The 20,748-nt window shown below is 44.3% G+C and overlaps 1 protein-coding gene across 3 annotated transcripts in view; it reads right to left on the bottom strand.

Annotated features, from left to right (window-relative positions):
- LOC126094697 (uncharacterized) overlaps nt 1-20,748 on the bottom strand; it is a 263,319-nt gene that overhangs the window by 121,290 nt on the left and 121,281 nt on the right. The window contains exon 2 of one of the 3 annotated variants that reach the window (XM_049909223.1): nt 12,707-12,760. The exons of the other annotated variants lie outside the window; for them this stretch is intronic. The gene's annotated coding sequence lies outside the window, so the exon portion shown is untranslated. The remainder of the gene's footprint in view (nt 1-12,706; nt 12,761-20,748) is intronic. 3 annotated transcript variants of the gene reach the window in all.

The raw sequence follows: 20,748 nt of genomic DNA, 5'->3' as shown, positions 1-20,748 counted from the left end.
GCACGTGATGAGTGGTGGCGCCATCTAAGCGCTCTATATAAGCGGGACCGCCAGCGCCTGCTCGACTCGCTGCGACTCACATCGTCTCCGCGCAGGCAACGCCATGGCTGGGAAGCAGATTGCCGCCGCATTGGAAGTCCTCATTCATGCGATGGGGTTCGACGGCGGCCGCCAACGGCAGCCAAAGCGCAAGCGAACGCAGCGGAACAGGAAGAGCCTGCAGTGCCACAACTGCCAGCTGGGGCACACTGCGCGCGTGTGCACGAACGCCGTCGCGTGCTTGAAGTGCGCGGCGGCTCACGACATGCGCAGTTGCACGAAGCCTCGTGGGGTGGCCAGCAGCTGCGCGAACTGCGGCGGGCCACACGCCGCCAACTCGCGTAGCTGCGGCTACCTCCGGGAGGTATGCCGTCTGCCCGCCGCACCACGCGCTGCGGCGGCGCCAAGCGCCACGACGGCCCCCCCCCCCCACCCTCCACCCCCGCTACGGCGAGGGGTGCGAGCCGCGCCGCCTAGAAGCCGCCATCGACCACGCTATGGCCGGCTTCCAAGCCACCTTTGCGGCCGAAAGGGCCGCACTGAAGGAGGAGCTCGCAGCTGTGCAACGCCAGCTCCAGCAGCTGCGCGATGAGCTGCGGGTTACCAAGAAGAAGCCGCCAGTTCCCGCCGCCGCCACCCCCGTGAGTCGACCGGTGGGGGTCGATGCGGCCACGCGAACAACCGCCGCTCCGCCCCCTGCAGCAATGCAGGAGGTGGCGCCCATGGAAACAGACGATGTGCCGCCTGGGCTGCCCCCCTCCAAGGTGGCAGCCGCAAGCAATGGCGCTAAGGCGCCTCCTGACTCCTCGCAAGCTGAGAAGCCAACGAAGAAGAGGAGGCTTAGCTTACCATTCCTCGGAGTGAGTAACGTACAGGTCATCCTGAAGAACATTGCCGCGTCACTGAAAAACGGGTCCTACCCCTATTCAGATCAACCATACCCCTTTACCCCGCCAGACCAGCCTATACCTCCCCTCCCCCATCGACCGATCCCCCTTCGCACATACAGATACCGTGACGCGTTGATGGAAGCGCTCACGAAGAAAGAGCTAGCCTTGATCAATTCACACCCCATCTTCACGCCCTCTCAATGGGACGACCTCTTAGACGTTATAGACCTAAGGGTGAGGGAAGAGTTCCGGTCTGGTAGGAGGAAGGTGGATCCCGAAGCTCAGGAAGCCATGGAAGCCATTGCACGTCAACAACGCCCCCAGTTTTAGTAACGAAAACCATGCGAGGCCATCACCACAGTAGCGGAGACTTCTTGAAACCACCGGCCAGTCACTTTAGGCCGTTCGTTTTCCATCTCTCTCACTGTCCCTCTCACTATCCTTTAATCTTTCTTTCATTTTAATATAAAATAAAAAAAATAAAAAATCACAAAAAAGGGAAAAGATGGACAAAGTCAAGCAGCCCGATATAGCCATGATATTTTCTGCCCAAACCGTCATCTCAGAAGGTGAAGCGCCTCGTGCGCTAGTACTTCGCCCCCAGTCGAGGATATCTTCCTCCTTCAAATGTGCAGGTGCGCGCCTAGCAGCCAGTCGCCGACTCACCTCAGAAGACGTCAGCAAGGAGAGGCAGTTTTATATATGCACCACGGCAATTCAGCCCGGAAGTTTTAATTAATGATAACTTCCATGACTTGTTCATGCTAAATGAGGTAAATACAGTAAGTGTTTTGTTTTTTTTAAGCGTGTTGGCTGTACTGACATAGACAAACTTCTGGTTACTCCTGCAGTTTTGTAGCTTGTCGCCTGTGTGCCTTCATTGACGATATAATGGATAGTGACAAAAATATGAATAATTTAGCAAAGGCAGGTAACAAGAAAACAGTAACTCTAAAGGAAAGAGTGAGCAAAGGTGAGTGAGCATTTTGTTCCTGATGACGTAGTGTACACCATAGCAAGAGCTCACAATAAACAGCCATTTAAAGTGGTTCAGTGAAAGCCAATTATTTGATGGACTTCCAGAAAGCAGCTAATGTGATACTTAACACAAGTAAGGTTAATATAACTTCTGCGTCATGGATTAAAACTGCCATGTCTGGGGGTAATTCGGATAAAAAAGACATTTGGTGAGATACAGGGATGGAAATGATAAAAGCGATGAAAAAATGGTGACAAAATGAAGATTTCAAATCGATCATACCCAGTGAGGTCACTGTTGCAAAAGGTTGTACTCATAGAAGGGAAGATACATCAAAAGTATGATGGAACACCCACTTGTAGTGCACAAATTGTTTTATGATGAATTGTGCTAAGACTGAATAGTAAAATGATTACTAAAGATAGAAATGTTATAAAACTTGTTTGCTGGAGTTAGTCTCCTCAACACTTCAGTGCCAATTTATTGAGAATAGTTGGTGTTTATTTGTTTCTGTTGGATCATACCAAGTGATAACTTGCTTTCCTAAAGTCAATGAGCAAGTGTTAACGTGGAATTAGTTCATATCTGTGTTTTTATTATTGAATGAAGTTTATTCTGCATGGCCTAGAAATTACATTTTGACATTTAGCCCCTTAGTATGATAACCCTCCAATTGACAAGTTCCTTGTAATTAATGTTGCCTCACACTTACGATAATGCCGATCACATTCATGAGCGTATGCACAACTGTTTCACTACACTGTTGGTTATTGACCTCGCGACACGATACACAAACGAAAGTGTCTTCACTCGTGAATTCTAATTGCACACAAATTATAGTCTCTCTCAAATAGAATTATTAAAACATATAAGTACTACAGTAAAATTTCTTTCCGTTTCCAGAAACCCAACTGTTGCTGATCTGTAAGCGACCTGTCGACCTATACTTGTGGCGACCACAATGAAAGCACACGTGCACTGGCTTCTGTAACAATCAGACTCCGCACTTCCAAAAGAAGCAACCATCGATTCTGAGGTGGACAGTGATACTGCAGTACGCTTGCAAGTGTACGCCTAAGACCAGAAAGAAAACCGGTAGTCTGTGTGCTGACTCCCCATGCTGTGCAGCGTAGCCACACAAGCCTATGGGGGCCTATGGAGAACGCTGGTAAACCTGCTAGTCAAGGTGCAGCACCGCCGTTATGGGTAGAACGTCATGCACGGTCCGTTACCTCTGTAGCCTCTCACATACGATTTTACAGAAACGGTTTACAAACAAAAATGATTTTTTCATTTTGTATAGTTTTATACGTTAGCTTCATGGTGAAGTGCCCATCATCTCACTAATGGTAATACTTTTTGTGATATAACCATTTAAGTAATACGCTGCGCACATTCGAAAAAGTTTGGAATGAAAAATATGGGTCGCTGTGATTTTGTTTTTGGTGCATGTTATACTGCATGTTGCTGTGAAAGAATTTACCTGAGCTATTGAATTTTTCTTTAGACCTGAGAGAATGAAATTTATGTAGCACTTTCACTTCCGACTGCACCTGCGAGAGAGTGAAATATTAATAACATATCTCATCCCTGCTAAACCATTGGAAGTATCGAAATAAAATTTTGGCAAATGGTAGCACACAATGGTTCAAATGGCTCTGAGCACTATGGGACTTAACTTCTGAGGTCATCCGTCCTCTAGAACTTAGAACTATATAAGCCTAACTAACCTAAGGACATCACACACATCCATGCCCGAGGCAGGATTCAAACCTGCGACCGTAGCGGTCGCGCGGTTCCAGACTGTAGCGCCTAGAACCGCTCGGCCACCACGGCCGGCAGCACACAATGCGGAGAATATTTTCCCATATTGTTAACATACAGACGTACGTTATCTATGGTGATATAGCCAGATCAACAGTTCTTATTTATTTATTTCAATCCAGTACTGCAATTTTTAAAAAGTCATTGGTAGCTGGTGAAAAGAGAATATGTAGTATGAAAATAAACGTCAGACTTCTTGTTTCACGTTGCAGCAAACCGACACAGAGGTTTTCCATAAGGTGTTGACCTCCCCGGTCGTCAATTGCTTGTTTACTAACACCCTCTGTTTCATGATTCTGTCGCAATAGTTACTGCAGGCTGAGTTTTTGTAATTAAATTGATTTGACAAGAAGAAGCAAAATTAAATCTTTCAAGAGAAATGTAGCCGCTCCTGATAACTGCTTCTTCAAATAAGAAATGGTTAACAATTCAGACAAAAGTAAAATGCCAATTCTGTTACAATTTGAGGGGAATCCTGTAACCCCATGTACCTCTCTTTAATCATGCGCAGCTAGGACTGAAACTTAGCAAAGGATTTTTTTTTCTACACCTCAGTTATATTTGCCGTGTGAAAAAGTGCAGCAAATAATTTCTTCTTTCATATGACGCTGTTTCAGAATTATGTCGCAATAGTTACTGCAAGGCGAGTTTGTCCACATTATACTGTGTTTTAGCAAAAGAAGCAAAATTAAAAGCCGGCCGGGGTGGCCAAGCGGTTCTAGGCGCTACAGTCTGGAACCGCGCGACCGCTACGGTCGCGGGTTCGAATCCTGCCTCGGGCATGGATGTGTGTGATGTCCTTAGGTTAGGTAGGTTTAAGTAGTTCTAAGTTCTAGGGGACTTATGACTTCAGAAGTTAAGTCCCATAGTGCTCAGAGCCGTTTGAACCATTTTTTGTACCAAAATTAAAACTGTTAACAAGAGAAATGTAGCTGTTGCTCATAACTGATGCTGCTTTTTCAAATGATAAAAAGTTAACAATCCAGACGAAAATAACTCGCCAGTTCTGTTGCAATTTTGGCAGACTCCCATAACCCATAGTATTTTTAACAGTGAACAACTGGAATGGAAAGTTACCGAAGGATTTTCTCCCTGTTCTTGATCTCATTAACATGAAAATAATTCGCAGCAATATTGCACTGCCTTTTTATTCCTAATCCAACTCAGACTACCGTAGTGATCTTCTTCACATTAACTGTCATTTGTTGTGTCAGAGATGGATTATATATATTTATAATTTATTTTGACCATAATGAGTAGTATCAAGTGGTTCATAAAGTAATGACTATCATGTTTTTGCAACATCGTTATCCACAAGAATGCAGGCTCCAAATTTGTTATTTCAAACAGAAGAATGATGCATGTTTGCTGCAGAGTAGAACTGACCCAGTAGAACTCTTTCATGGCACTGATGCCGTGAACACGCTGTCGACGTACCTTGCCATCTGTTCACCGAAGTCAGTATTACTGATGCATTAAAAGATATCTGTGGTTAGAAGGTTCACTCTGTACAGGTTAGGAATGAAAAGATGATATGCTATTTGCTGTACTTTTTCGTATGTTAAATATAACTGAGGTGAATAAAGAGAATCCTTTGGTGAGTTTCAGTCCCAGCTGTTCATTATTGAAGATACGTGGGGCTACAGGATTCCCCTGAAATTTCAACAGAGTTAGCGATTTACTTTTGTCTGAATTGTTAACTACTTCTCATTTGAAGAAGCATTATCAGTTACGAGGAACGGGTACATTTCTCTTGATGATAGTTTTAATTTTGCATTTGTTGCCAAAACACAGTGTAACGTAGACAAAATCACCTTGGAATAGCTGTTGAAGAAGACACATGCAAAACCACACAAGTCAAGTTTTGACTGAAAATGAGTTGAGACTGCGATAGAGTCCTTTATACAGTTACGCATTATTTTCAGTGCAAAACAACATAATTTTCCATTAGGAAGTTTGTAGAATAGTATGAAGAAAATTAAGGCAGATGCAAGACAACACCTGTTCTGGACCTGTGATGTTTTGCTACTGACAAAGCACGCACTGTCTGAGTGAGGTCAGTAGCAGAAGAGCTCACGTCAAAACGGAATCGCTCGCTTGGAATACATGCATTTACATCCGGTTTCATCAGCTGATCGTGCTTGCGAGAAACAGGATAAACACGGGACATTTTCAGCTGTTTTATAGTGTTTTTGGTGGCCTGTAACGGATAGCAGTAGTGAAGATGAATCAAGAGGCGCTACAAAAAGACATCGAGCTCCTGAAACTTGGAAGAGGAAGTTAATTCAACGTAAAAAATTTGCAGGCGTAGCTCATGTGAAGCACGTGGGAAAATTTGTGCCTGGTGTAGTCTGCAAGTATAGAAATAATATTTTCAAGTTTTTATTGTAGAGGTTATCTGTTTTAATCAGCGTAAATTAAAATAATAGTTTAATTATTGATACTTTAACCTATACTGTTAGTGCAGGATACTATATTATACACTGATGCATGACATGTTATGCTTCACATTATAGGTGCTGAAGACTGTGTGGACAACATATCCACAGAAAGTAGACAAACTATTCTGGAGCTAGAATGAGAGTCTGGAGTTCGAGTTTCGGTCCAATATCACTGCACACTCCGCTGCAGAGTGAAAATCTCATTCTGGAAACATCCCCCAGGCTGTGGCTAAGCCATGTCTCCGCAATATCCTTTCTTTCGGGAGTGCTAGTTCTGCAAGTTTCGCAGGAGAGCTTCTGTAAAGTTTGGAAGGTAGGAGACTAGGTACTGGCAGAAGTAAAGCTGTGAAGACGGGGCGTGAGTCGTGCTTGGGTAGCACAGTCGGTAGAGCACTTGCCCGCCAAAGGCAAAGGTCCCGAGGTCGAGTCTCGGTCGGGCACACAGTTTTAATCTACCAGGAAGTTTTATATCTGCGCACACTCCGCTGCAGAGTGAAAATCTCATTCTGGAAACATCCCCCAGGCTGTGGCTAAGCCATGTCTCCGCAATATCCTTTCTTTCGGGAGTGCTAGTTCTGCAAGTTTCGCAGGAGAGCTTCTGTAAAGTTTGGAAGGTAGGAGACTAGGTACTGGCAGAAGTAAAGCTGTGAAGACGGGGCGTGAGTCGTGCTTGGGTAGCACAGTCGGTAGAGCACTTGCCCGCCAAAGGCAAAGGTCCCGAGGTCGAGTCTCTGTCGGGCACACAGTTTTAATCTACCAGGAAGTTTTATATCAGCGCACACTCCGCTGCAGAGTGAAAATCTCATTCTGGAAACATCCCACAGGCTGTGGCTAAGCCATGTCTCCGCAATATCCTTTCTTTCGGGAGTGCTAGTTCTGCAAGTTTCGCAGGAGAGCTTCTGTAAAGTTTGGAAGGTAGGAGACTAGGTACTGGCAGAAGTAAAGCTGTGAAGACGGGGCGTGAGTCGTGCTTGGGTAGCACAGTCGGTAGAGCACTTGCCCGCCAAAGGCAAAGGTCCCGAGGTCGAGTCTCGGTCGGGCACACAGTTTTAATCTACCAGGAAGTTTTATATCAGCGCACACTCCGCTGCAGAGTCAAAATCTCATTCTGGAAACATCCCACAGGCTGTGGCTAAGCCATGTCTCCGCAATATCCTTTCTTTCGGGAGTGCTAGTTCTGCAAGTTTCGCAGGAGAGCTTCTGTAAAGTTTGGAAGGTAGGAGACTAGGTACTGGCAGAAGTAAAGCTGTGAAGACGGGGCGTGAGTCGTGCTTGGGTAGCACAGTCGGTAGAGCACTTGCCCGCCAAAGGCAAAGGTCCCGAGGTCGAGTCTCGGTCGGGCACACAGTTTTAATCTACCAGGAAGTTTTATATCAGCGCACACTCCGCTGCAGAGTGAAAATCTCATTCTGGAAACATCCCACAGGCTGTGGCTAAGCCATGTCTCCGCAATATCCTTTCTTTCGGGAGTGCTAGTTCTGCAAGTTTCGCAGGAGAGCTTCTGTAAAGTTTGGAAGGTAGGAGACTAGGTACTGGCAGAAGTAAAGCTGTGAAGACGGGGCGTGAGTCGTGCTTGGGTAGCACAGTCGGTAGAGCACTTGCCCGCCAAAGGCAAAGGTCCCGAGGTCGAGTCTCGGTCGGGCACACAGTTTTAATCTACCAGGAAGTTTTATATCAGCGCACACTCCGCTGCAGAGTGAAAATCTCATTCTGGAAACATCCCACAGGCTGTGGCTAAGCCAAGTCTCCGCAATATCCTTTCTTTCGGGAGTGCTAGTTCTGCAAGTTTAGCAGGAGAGCTTCTGTAAAGTTTGGAAGGTAGGAGACTAGGTACTGGCAGAAGTAAAGCTGTGAAGACGGGGCGTGAGTCGTGCTTGGGTAGCACAGTCGGTAGAGCACTTGCCCGCCAAAGGCAAAGGTCCCGAGGTCGAGTCTCGGTCGGGCACACAGTTTTAATCTACCAGGAAGTTCTATATCAGCGCACACTCCGCTGCAGAGTGAAAATCTCATTCTGGAAGCATCCCACAGGCTGTGGCTAAGCCATGTCTCCGCAATATCCTTTTTTTCGGGAGTGCTAGTTCTGCAAGTTTCGCAGGAGAGCTTCTGTAAAGTTTGGAAGGTAGGAGACTAGGTACTGGCAGAAGTAAAGCTGTGAAGACGGGGCGTGAGTCGTGCTTGGGTAGCACAGTCGGTAGAGCACTTGCCCGCCAAAGGCAAAGGTCCCGAGGTCGAGTCTCTGTCGGGCACACAGTTTTAATCTACCAGGAAGTTTTATATCAGCGCACACTCCGCTGCAGAGTGAAAATCTCATTCTGGAAACATCCCACAGGCTGTGGCTAAGCCATGTCTCCGCAATATCCTTTCTTTCGGGAGTGCTAGTTCTGCAAGTTTCGCAGGAGAGCTTCTGTAAAGTTTGGAAGGTAGGAGACTAGGTACTGGCAGAAGTAAAGCTGTGAAGACGGGGCGTGAGTCGTGCTTGGGTAGCACAGTCGGTAGAGCACTTGCCCGCCAAAGGCAAAGGTCCCGAGGTCGAGTCTCGGTCGGGCACACAGTTTTAATCTACCAGGAAGTTTTATATCAGCGCACACTCCGCTGCAGAGTGAAAATCTCATTCTGGAAACATCCCACAGGCTGCGGCTAAGCCGTGTCTCCGCAATATCCTTTCTTTCAGGAGTGCTAGTTCTGCAAGTTTCGCAGGAGAGCTTCTGTAAAGTTTGGAACGTAGGAGACGAGGTACTGGCAGAAGTAAAGCTGTGAGGACGAGGCGTGAGTCGTGCTTGGGTAGCTCAGTCGGTAGAGCACTTGCCCGCGAAAGGCAAAGGTCCCGAGTTCGAGTCTCGGTCCGGCACACAGTTTTAATCTCCAGGAAGTATCATGTTCTGGAGCCCCTCAATAATGCACAGAATAAAAATGTCCAGGATACATATTTGCTGGTTTGGTTGCAGCAACCCCAAGTCAAAGGAATCGATCTCTTCAAGACGATTCTGTTAAGGCACACAATGCTCTGTTTCACTATAAAATAAACTTCTTCATAATAATAGTACATAACACAGATAATGATACTGAAAATAATAAATACAAATAATAATGAATAGTAACAATGGTAACATTTTAATAAACAAACAATAGTAACAAAACATCTCTTTAAATGTCATGAAATGCTGTGAAAATCAATGAAAATTAAATATGATACAGGGTTATCTATACAATACTTTACAGCTGTACTCTGCACCAGCTTTCAATAACATTGCTCAAGGAGCTTATCACTTTATTATTGTAGAGTTGCTTTCAGTACGGTTACTTCATTACAGCTATATGATTTATGTTGCTCTGGTTTTTCAGGTGAAATATGATGACGTGACAAGGTTGTGTATAAGGTTGTCTTCTTTCTTGCACAGATTAACAAGTGTAATGTGCTGCGAATACATAGAAAGAAAGATCCTTTATCATTTAGCTACAATATAGCAGGTCAGCAACTGGAAGCAATTAATTTCATAAATTATCTGGGAGTACAATATAGCAGGTAAGCAACTGGAAGCAGTTAATTCCATAAATTATCTGGGAGTAGGCATTAGGAGTGATTTAAAATGGAATGACCATATAAAGTTGATCGTCGGTAAAGCATTGCGAGACTGAGATTCATTGACAGAATCCTAAGGAAATGCAATCCGAAAACAAGGAAGTAGGTTACAGTACATTTGTTCGCCCATTGCTTGAATATTGCTCACCAGTGTGGGATCCGTACCTGATAGGGTTGATAGAAGAGATAGAGAAGATCCAACGGAGAGCAGGGCGCTTCGTTACAGGATCATTTAGTAATCGCGAAAGCGTTACGGAGATTATAGATAAACTCCAGTGGAAAACTCTGCAGGAGAGACGCTCAGTAGCTCGGTATGGGCTTTTGTTGAAGTTTCGAGAACATACCTCCACCGAGGAGTCAAGCAGTATATTGCTCCCTCCTACGTATATCTCGCGAAGAGACCATGAGGATAAAATCAGAGAGATTAGAGCCCACACAGAAGCATACCGACAATCCGTCTTTCCACGAACAATACGAGACTGGAATAGAAGGGACAACCGATAGAGGTACTCAAAGTACCCTTCGCCACACACCGTCGGGTGGCTTGCGGAGTATGGATGTAGATGTAGATCTCGACTTCGGCGAATCTGCAGCCTTGTACAGCAAAGTGTGGTGTCTCCAAGTGACTTTAAGGATGAATTACCTCAAAACAGCCGCATAAAAATGCGAGAAAGCAGATAAGGTACCTATCCTGTTCATTAAATATATGTAAACTGTGTGCGAGGTGCCGGGGCTAGCAGTGTTTTTTTTTTACACTCAATTCTTCTAGAATTTACATATGTACATGATGCTCTAAGCCCCCCCTATTCTAACTCCAACTTTTGCTGTTGCACAAGGATAAAAAATATACGCGAACTGACTCTAATCAACCCTGCCAGTGGAGTAGAAGAGAGTTTGGCACCTGCAATAATTTAATTTGATAAATAAGTTAAATAAACGAAGGTTTCGTTAACATAGTGAGGAATGATGGGGTTGCTCTACCTATTAACAGAATGAAAGTTCTGTCCAAAATAACAATATGATTTATTAAGACTAAACACAAAATAATAAACAACAACACATGAAACATTAACAATACATCAAATTGGCTCTAATTGGATACTTAAACAAACGCTGTGAATGTGAAGTTGTCCCTAAACTAGATTGTGAGGATTATGACGAAGTGATATGTGCAGCCAATTCCTAGCAACTCAATTCTTAGAGAAAACACATAGCCAACCCAACATTAATTGCTGCTACCCAAGACAGAACAAAGTTAGAAAAAAGATGAACAGGCGCGCTCTGCTGAGCTCTGATTGTCACCTAGGAAAATCCCTATCTGCCGGTGCTGCGGACATACATTACCAAACCGACTTCTTGACTCCCAGGACACGATCTGCCGTACCGGAGCCGTTGGCTGGTTGCTTCGACGTCCTCGACCGAAAGGCGAGAGCCGACTACCCACAAGAGCACCCGTACAAAAACCGAACACAGAACATTCCCGCCCCCACGACAGTGGCCGTGGTTAAACGTTCCAATCAGCAACTCGAAAACCGGCGGAAAATTCCACTCCATTGCCGGAACGCTACCATTCCACCAATGGAGATTCTTGGCGCCAATTTCTGCGCCGATCTTGCTACGTCACGGAGCTATGCCCTGAGCAAGCCAATCACAGTTACAATTTTGCAGAAAGTGCGGGAATTTTCCCGCCACAGCTGCCTGGGTACACAAGTCATTCCCACGCCTCGCTGTTAGCCCGCCAGAAAGTGTTTTCGCTAAGTTTCTGCGAAGTAACGGAACCTCTAGCCCAGCCGCTACTTCAAGCTCTGCGGGCGTGCCTCTTGACAATGTCGGTGTCTGCAAAGCATTCACTCGACTTCCTCACACCCGTCGGCTTAAAGCTTTCCAGATCAGCAGAGCCCGCCTGTCACCGGACCACCCGGGTGACGAGAGACGCTGCGTGGGAAGTCCGCGTGTGAAGGAATAGCAACTTTCCACCGCATGCAATTAGAGAGGAGAATCGTAAGATAGAAATATGAGAGGGGGCTCATGCCACCTCTCATGTGTTTACCATATTTACAAAAATATTAACCAATTCCTTATGTGAAAGTGGTGAAGAAGAAGGGCAGTTCTGAAGCAGAAGTGAAGTACAAATATTTTGTTCATTACTATAAAGAAGTGTTTAATTACAACTTTGGCCGTCCAAGAACAGATGTTCGTTCTACCTGTTAAAAGCTGGAAGTCCAAATACAGGGAGAGAAAGTAGAGCGAAAGATTCATGAAAGGAAAGCTGCGAACTTTTACCACGATCTGAAAGAGCCTACAATACTATCTCAAGTGGTCCTGACCATGGAACCAGAGACTGTACCTGTTTTGATTATATGAAAAACATATCATTTCCGCTTATTCTAGTCAGTGAGACATTTTACTGCCGTCAACTGTTGTATGTGTTTTAAATACATAGAGTTTCAGATGTTCATGCCTTCTTTTATCTAATGTGGTTTGATTTCTTGCCGATTTTATAATCAATAACATTAGCCCCACCGTAAAGAAACTATATGTATTCACGAATGCCTGCACTTCACATAATAAAAACTATACCGTTGCGAATTTTTTTCATTCTCTGGTGAAAAGAAGCACTTTTGAAGCTGTGCGCCACGTATATCTGACACGTGGGCATTCATGTCTCCCTCCGCAACAGGAATTTTGGTCGCTTGGCATTGTTGAAAAAACACCAAGGTACTATGTACAATGCAGAACACTGGGTTGATATTTTAAACTCAGCAAATGCTTCGTATCTTGAAATTAATCAAGATATGATCAAGGATTACAAAACATACTTTTGCAAAATAGATCCCAAACCTGTTGATAGAAGTTGAAAGGACAGAAAAAAGTGGGCTGTAACTTTTTACAAAATAATAGAATATGCAGGTACTATTGTGACTACGTCAACATTGACTGGCAGTATACTCACTCAAGTTTTCAAGTTCAGGGACACTGAACTTCCCAAGGACGGCTGTAATAATGCCTATAACAACGAAATATCACTGAAAGTGCCAAAATCAAGAGACATAACGAAGTATGTAGACAGTATCCCTAGTGAACTTAAATCATCATATCAAGGACTAATAAGGAAACACAAAACCTTATTAGTGATAATACAGAAAGTGGCATGTGAAATTTGGGACAATGACAGAGATTAGAAGTTTGTAAATCACAATACATTTAATGTATTTTTCTCAGAACTTTGCTCTTTTGCTTCAAATAGCCATTACTAGAAACTGGATTATAGGCATCTGCATGCTGCATATGAATTTTCATATTGGGCTCCTTTCCACCATTTATCGCAAATTTTAACTAAAATCTAGAGACGATGATATTTTCGCTCTATGTTTACAATATTTTTAAAATTTCATGCCTCACAGATTGATCTTGACCTATTTTTTTTAAAATAGAACTGCGAGGCCACTGCCTAGCGAAATCATTACAAAAGAGGAACACGAACAGGCAGCGCCCCCTTTACTCCCCTCCTCTGTCATACCGTAAGCGTCGGCTACAATTGAATTAAATTACACAAGCTTTTAGTCGCATGTCCATTGTTTCAGTTTAGCTTCCTATTTACTTGTACACGTTTGAACGTGTTTACGACTTGTAGTGTGTAACGTGTTGTGCGCCATGCTGCATCAAAAAAGAAACGTCGTTTCGTGGATAGCTGACCATCCTGGAACATTTACATATAACTGAACTGTTTTATATTGTCGTGTTTGCGAGGAAAAAAAGTTCCAAATAGACCAACATATCAAGACAAGTCTTCATACCGCAGGAATGCAGAAGAAAGGTCCACGACAACAACTTCTGAAAACAGCAAGTTGCAGAAGCAGTTATTGGTCCAAAGGTAACCAAAAAGTCGGTTTGGCATGGATCTGAACGAAGCATTTATTGCAAGCAATATTCCTCTTCACAAACTTACAAACCTGTCCTCAAAGGCTTCCTGCGCAAATGTTGCCTAAATCAATATATACCAGATGAATCAACATTGCGTAAAAATTACATACCGACAATTGACGTAAGTTTTCTGGAAGAAATACGCAATGAACTCAAGGACAGTATTATCTAGATTTCAGTTGACAAAGCTACAGACCCTTGCGCCCGTTACATTGCAAATTTAATTGTTGGTGCTTTAAAAGAAGAGCCTTCTTCCTATGTAGCGACCTGCAAAGAACTTGAAAAAGTAAATCATTCTACGATCGCCAGATTTGTGAATGAGGGTATTAGAAAAATATTTCCAGAGTCTTCTGCAGATGAAAGTGTGTTTCTGTTTATTCAGATGCTACTCCCTATATGATCAAAGCAGCAAAAGCTCTCCGAATATTTTATCCCAATTGGCTGTATGTGACGTTCTTTGCTCATGGAATACATCGCCTTGCTGAAGAAGTACGTTCCACGTTTGTGAATGTAAATAAACTGATTTCATGTACAAAGAAAGTGTTTCTAAAGGCTCCCGCTTGCATCAAGACCTACAAAGAAAAACTACCAAATGTTCCTTTACCTCCCGAACCAATGGTAACAGGTTGGGGTACGTGGGTCGAAGCTGTCTTGTTTTACAACGAACATTTTGAGACCATTAGAGAGGTAGTAAACAATTCGATAGTGCAGAGGCTTTGGCAGTTTGCCAGTGCAAGGATGCTTTTAATAATTCCGGTATTAAAAAAGGCTTAGCACTCATTTTTCCCATATACTTGGAAGTATTAAAAAGCTTGAAACTCAGGGTTTGCCGTTAAATGAATCTATTCAGTTAATAAATAAAATTATTCTAGTGAACCACTCATTGCCGGAGGTATTCCCAAGAAAACTTAAAGAAAAGTTTTAAAATATTTTAAACAATAACCCAGGCTTTGAATCCTTGTGCCAAATTGATAGTTTTATTAATGGAACGGGTGAACTTTTACCAGAAAAAATAAGTGCCAAAATAGAACCCAATTTCAAATACTGCTTAATTACCTCAGTTGATGTAGAACGGTCCTATTCTGCGTACAAAAATGTTTCGAGTGATCGAAGACACAATCTTATTACCGAAAATTTGGAACAGTACTTGGTCATTTATGTTTCCAATAGTAGAAGAATGTAAAATAAATTGTAAATGATGCTTTGGTCCAACAGTATTAATTAAAAGTTAATGCTGTTAAAAAAGTCATGATTGTATGTTGGTTTGTAAATAAAATATTACGAAGTTTTTGAACTTGTCCCTCTGCGTGCGATATATCTCGAAGTCGGTCCTGTACACATCGATTGTTTCGCTGCAACTCACTCACTTGCGATCTGCTTGTTACCGACAACAATAGCAAATAAGCAACAATTCTGAAACACGGTTTGCGTCCCCATTTTAGAAATTTTTAGAAAATAATCCCAGAAAGGTCCCCTTCCTACCCTCTACCATACAGTATTCAGAAAACACCAGCGTTCTAAATGTGCCGATTTTTCGCGTGGTCGGCGGTGTTCCTCGTAACTGATATGCACATGTTCGACTTTGAGATATAGTGCACGCAGTTAACTACCACGTTTTTTTATTATTTGATCTTGCATATTTCGTCACTTTTCATATATTTTTAAGAATTTCTTATGCATATTTAAGGTTTTTATGATGCATATAATCCAGACTCTAGTCATTATCTTTCGTAACAAATACAGAGAGTTGCAAAACGACATATGTCCACTCTGTTAGAAGTTATTATCTAGACATAAAGAGCTAATACTCTCACACACCCTTTCTGGGAGTCATTTCTAGCAAAGCCAAAAAAAGTCTATGCACATTTAATAACGAAATAACGAAAAAAACCTATTTTCTCAAAACTGCGATTGTCGGACATGTACTGTTTAGCGTATGACTTCTTATTAGCAACCGGAGAGGTCAATACCTTATAGAAAATGGCTCTGAGCACTATGCGACATCTGAGGTCATCAGTCGCCTAGAACTTAGAACTAATTAAACCTAACTAACCTAAGGACATCACACACATCCATGCCCGAGGCAGGATTCGAACCTGCGACCGTAGCGGTCGCCCGGCTCCAGACTGTAGCACCTAGAACCGCTCGACCACTCCGGCCGGCTACCTTATAGAAAACCTCATCGTTTCGGTTTTCAGTGACATAAGAGAAGAAATTCGTGCTTATTTTCATACTAGCAAATTCTCTTTCCAATAGCTGTTGAAGACTCTTAAAAATTACAGTACTGGATTGAAAGAATAAAATAAAAACCATAGTTCCTTCTATATCACTCTAGACAATAAAGTTCCACACGGTGACCATATAGCTGGCCACTGTGGCCGAGCGGTTCTAGGTGCTTCAGTCTGGAACCGCGCGACCGCTACGGTCGAAGGTTCGAATCCTGCCTCGCGCATGGATGTGTGTGATGTCCTTAGGTTCATCTACATCTACATCTACATTTATACTCCGCAAGCCACCCAACGGTGTGTGGCGGAGGGCACTTTACGTGCCACTGTCATTATCTCCCTTTCCTGTTCCAGTCGCGTATGGTTCGCGGGAAGAACGACTGTCTGAAAGCCTCTGTGCGCGCTCTAATCTCTCTAATTTTACATTCGTGATCTCCTCGGGAGGTATAAGTAGGGGGAAGCAATATATTCGATACCTCATCCAGAAACGCACCCTCTCGAAACCTGGCGAGCAAGCTACACCGCGATGCAGAGCGCCTCTCTTGCAGAGTCTGCCACTTGAGTTTGTTAAACATCTCCGTAACGCTATCACGGTTACCAAATAACCCTGTGACGAAACGCGCCGCTCTTCTTTGGATCTTCTCTATCTCCTCCGTCAACCCGATCTGGTACGGATCCCACACTGATGAGCAATACTCAAGTATAGGTCGAACGAGTGTTTTGTAAGCCACCTCCTTTGTTGATGGACTACATTTTCTAAGGACTCTCCCAATGAATCTCAACCTGGTACCCGCCTTACCAACAATTAATTTTATATGATCATTCCACTTCAAATCGTTCCGCACGCATACTCCCAGATATTTTACAGAAGTAACTGCTACCAGTGTTTGTTCCGCTATCATATAATCATACAATAAAGGATCCTTCTTTCTATGTATTCGCAATACATTACATTTGTCTATGTTAAGGGTCAGTTGCCACTCCCTGCACCAAGTGCCTATCCGCTGCAGATCTTCCTGCATTTCGCTACAATTTTCTAATGCTGCAACTTCTCTGTATACTACAGCATCATCCGCGAAAAGCCGCATGGAACTTCCGACACTATCTACTAGGTCATTTATATATATTGTGAAAAGCAATGGTCCCATAACACTCCCCTGTGGCACGCCAGAGGTTACTTTAACGTCTGTAGATGTCTCTCCATTGAGAACAACATGCTGTGTTCTGTTTGCTAAAAACTCTTCAATCCAGCCACACAGCTGGTCTGATATTCCGTAGGCTCTTACTTTGTTTATCAGACGACAGTGCGGAACTGTATCGAACGCCTTCCGGAAGTCAAGGAAAATGGCATCTACCTGGGAGCCTGTATCTAATATTTTCTGGGTTTCATGAACAAATAATGCGAGTTGGGTTTCACACGATCGCTGTTTCCGGAATCCATGTTGATTCCTACATAGTAGATTCTGAGTTTCCAAAAACGACATGATACTCGAGCAAAAGACATGTTCTAAAATTCTACAACAGATCGACGTCAGAGAGATAGGTCTATAGTTTTGCGCATCTGCTCGACGACCCTTCTTGAAGACTGGGACTACCTGTGCTCTTTTCCAATCATTTGGAACCTTCTGTTCCTCTAGAGACTTGCGGTACACGGCTGTTAGAAGGGGGGCAAGTTCTTTCGCGTACTCTGTGTAGAATCGAATTGGTATCCCGTCAGGTCCAGTGGACTTTCCTCTGTTGAGTGATTCCAGTTGCTTTTCTATTCCTTGGACACTTATTTCAATGTCAGCCATTTTTTCATTGGTGCGAGGATTTAGAGAAGGAACTGCAGTGCGGTCTTCCTCTGTGAAACAGCTTTGGAAAAAGGTGTTTAGTATTTCAGCTTTACGCTTGTCATCCTCTGTTTCAATGCCATCATCATCCCAGAGTGTCTGGACATGATGTTTCGAGCCACTTACTGATTTAACGTAAGACCAGAACTTCCTAGGATTTTCTGTCAAGTCGGTACCTAGTATTTTACTTTCGAATTCACTGAACGCTTCACGCATAGCCCTCCTTACGCTAACTTTGACATCGTTTAGCTTCTGTTTGTCTGAGAGGTTTTGGCTGCGTTTAAACTTGGAGTGAAGCTCTCTTTGCTTTCGCAGTAGTTTCCTAACTTTGTTGTTGTACCACGGTGGGTTTTTCCCGTCCCTCACAGTTTTGCTCGGCACGTACCTGTCTAAAACGCATTTAACGGTTGCCTTGAACTTTTTCCATAAACACTCAACATTGTCAGTGTCGGAACAGAAATTTTCGTTTTGATCTGTTAGGTAGTCTGAAATCTGCCTTCTATTACTCTTGCTAAACAGATAAACCTTCCTCCCTTTTTTTATATTCCTATTAACTTCCATATTCAGGGATGCTGCAACGGCCTTATGATCACTGATTCCCTGTTCTGCACTTACAGAGTCGAATAGTTCGGGTCTGTTTGTTATCAGTAGGTCCAAGATGTTATCTCCACGAGTCGGTTCTCTGTTTAATTGCTCGAGGTAATTTTCGGCTAGTGCACTCGGTATAATGTCACTCGATGCTCTGTCCCTACCACCCGTCCTAAACATCTGAGTGTCCCAGTCTATATCTGGTAAATTGAAATCTCCACCTAAGACCATAACATGCTGAGAAAATTTATGTGAAATGTATTCCAAATTTTCTCTCAGTTGTTCTGCCACTAATGCTGCTGAGTCGGGGGGTCGGTAAAAGGAGCCAATTATTAACCTTGCTCGGTTGTTGAGTGTAACCTCCACCCATAATAATTCACAGGAACTATCCACTTCTACTTCACTACAGGATAAACTACTACTAACAGCGACGAACACTCCGCCACCGGTTGCATGCAATCTATCCTTTCTAAACACCGTCTGTGCCTTTGTAAAAATTTCGGCAGAATTTATCTCTGGCTTCAGCCAGCTTTCTGTACCTATAACGATTTCAGCTTCGGTGCTTTCTATCAGCGCTTGAAGTTCCGGTACTTTACCAACGCAGCTTCGACAGTTTACAATTACAATACCGATTGCTGCTTGGTCCCCGCATGTCCTGACTTTGCCCCGCACCCGTTGAGGCTGTTGCCCTTTCTGCACTTGCCCGAGGCCATCTAACCTAAAAAACCGCCCAGCCCACGCCACACAACCCCTGCTACCCGTGTAGCCGCTTGTTGCGTGTAGTGGACTCCTGACCTATCCAGCGGAACCCGAAACCCCACCACCCTATGGCGCAAGTCGAGGAATCTGCAGCCCACATGGTCGCAGAACCGTCTCAACCTCTGATTCAGACCCTCCACTCGGCTCTGTACCAAAGGTCCGCAGTCAGTCCTGTCGACGATGCTGCAGATGGTGAGCTCTGCTTTCATCCCGCTAGCGAGACTGGCAGTCTTCACCAAATCAGATAGCCGCCGGAAGCCAGAGAGGATTTCCTCCGATCCATAGCGACACACATCATTGGTGCCGACATGAGCGACCACCTGCAGATGGGTGCACCCTGTACCCTTCATGGCATCCGGAAGGACCCTTTCCACATCTGGAATGACTCCCCCCGGTATGCACACGGAGTGCACTTTGGTTTTCTTCCCCTCCCTTGCTGCCATATCCCTAAGGGGCCCCATTACGCGCCTGACGTTGGAGCTCCCAACTACCAGTAAGCCCACCCTCTGCGACTGCCCGGATCTTGCAGACTGAGGGGCAACCTCTGGAACAGGACAAGCAGCCATGTCAGGCTGAAGATCAGTATCAGCCTGAAACAGAGCCTGAAACCGGTTCGTCAGACAAACTGGAGAGGCCTTCCGTTCAGCCCTCCGGAATGTCTTTCGCCCCCTGCCACACCTTGAGACGACCTCCCACTCTACCACAGGTGAGGGATCAGCCTCAATGCGGGCAGTATCGCGGGCAACCACAGTCGTAGTCCGATCGGGGGATGCGTGGGACGAGCTGGCCGTCCCCGACAAACCCCCATCCGGACCCCCACAGTGATGCCCATTGGCAACAGCCTCAAGCTGTGTGACCGAAGCCAACACTGCCTGAAGCTGGGAGCGAAGGGATGCCAACTCAGCCTGCATCCGAACACAGCAGTTGCAGTCCCTATCCATGCTAAAAACTGTGCAAAGAACGTCTGAACTAATCTACAGAGAGCGCAAACAAAACGACACAAAATTGAAGCGGTTATTAAAATACAAGATTGCCTAGTAAATGCAGTAATGCTGCCACTTGTGCACTGCTGACACACTGCTCGGCGGCGGAAGGAGACTACGCGATTTAACACTATTCGAGTACTAAAACGTGATGCTACAACTCTCAAATACTATAATACGCCCGAAATTTATGAATTAAACAATGCAAGTACCAAAAACACGCAAAGAAATTAAGAATTAAACTATGTAACAAATGAGTGAGCTAGGAGTATACGACTTGCTGCTGCAGCTGCTTATCCAACGGCGGCAGGGAGCACACTGACTGTGACCAACCGACACTGGCCGTTCAAAACAAAAACAGTTGACAGACGACTACGCGAATTTACACTATTCAGGTACTAAAACGCGATGCTACAACTCTCAAATACTATAATACGCCCGAAATTTATGAATTAAACAATGCAAGTACCAAAAACACGCAAAGAAATTAAGAATTAAACTATGTAACAAATGAGTGAGCTAGGAGTATACGACTTGCTGCTGCAGCTGCTTATCCAACGGCGGCAGGGAGCACACTGACTGTGACCAACCGACACTGGCCGTTCAAAACAAAAACAGTTGACAGACGACTACGCGAATTTACACTATTCAGGTACTAAAACGCGATGCTACAACTCTCAAATA

This window comes from Schistocerca cancellata, chromosome 8 (genome assembly GCF_023864275.1).
Source record: "Schistocerca cancellata isolate TAMUIC-IGC-003103 chromosome 8, iqSchCanc2.1, whole genome shotgun sequence".
Classification (NCBI taxonomy): domain Eukaryota; kingdom Metazoa; phylum Arthropoda; class Insecta; order Orthoptera; family Acrididae; genus Schistocerca; species Schistocerca cancellata.
Note: the sequence above shows the minus strand (reverse complement) of the source record. Positions and strands in the feature narration are given on the sequence as shown.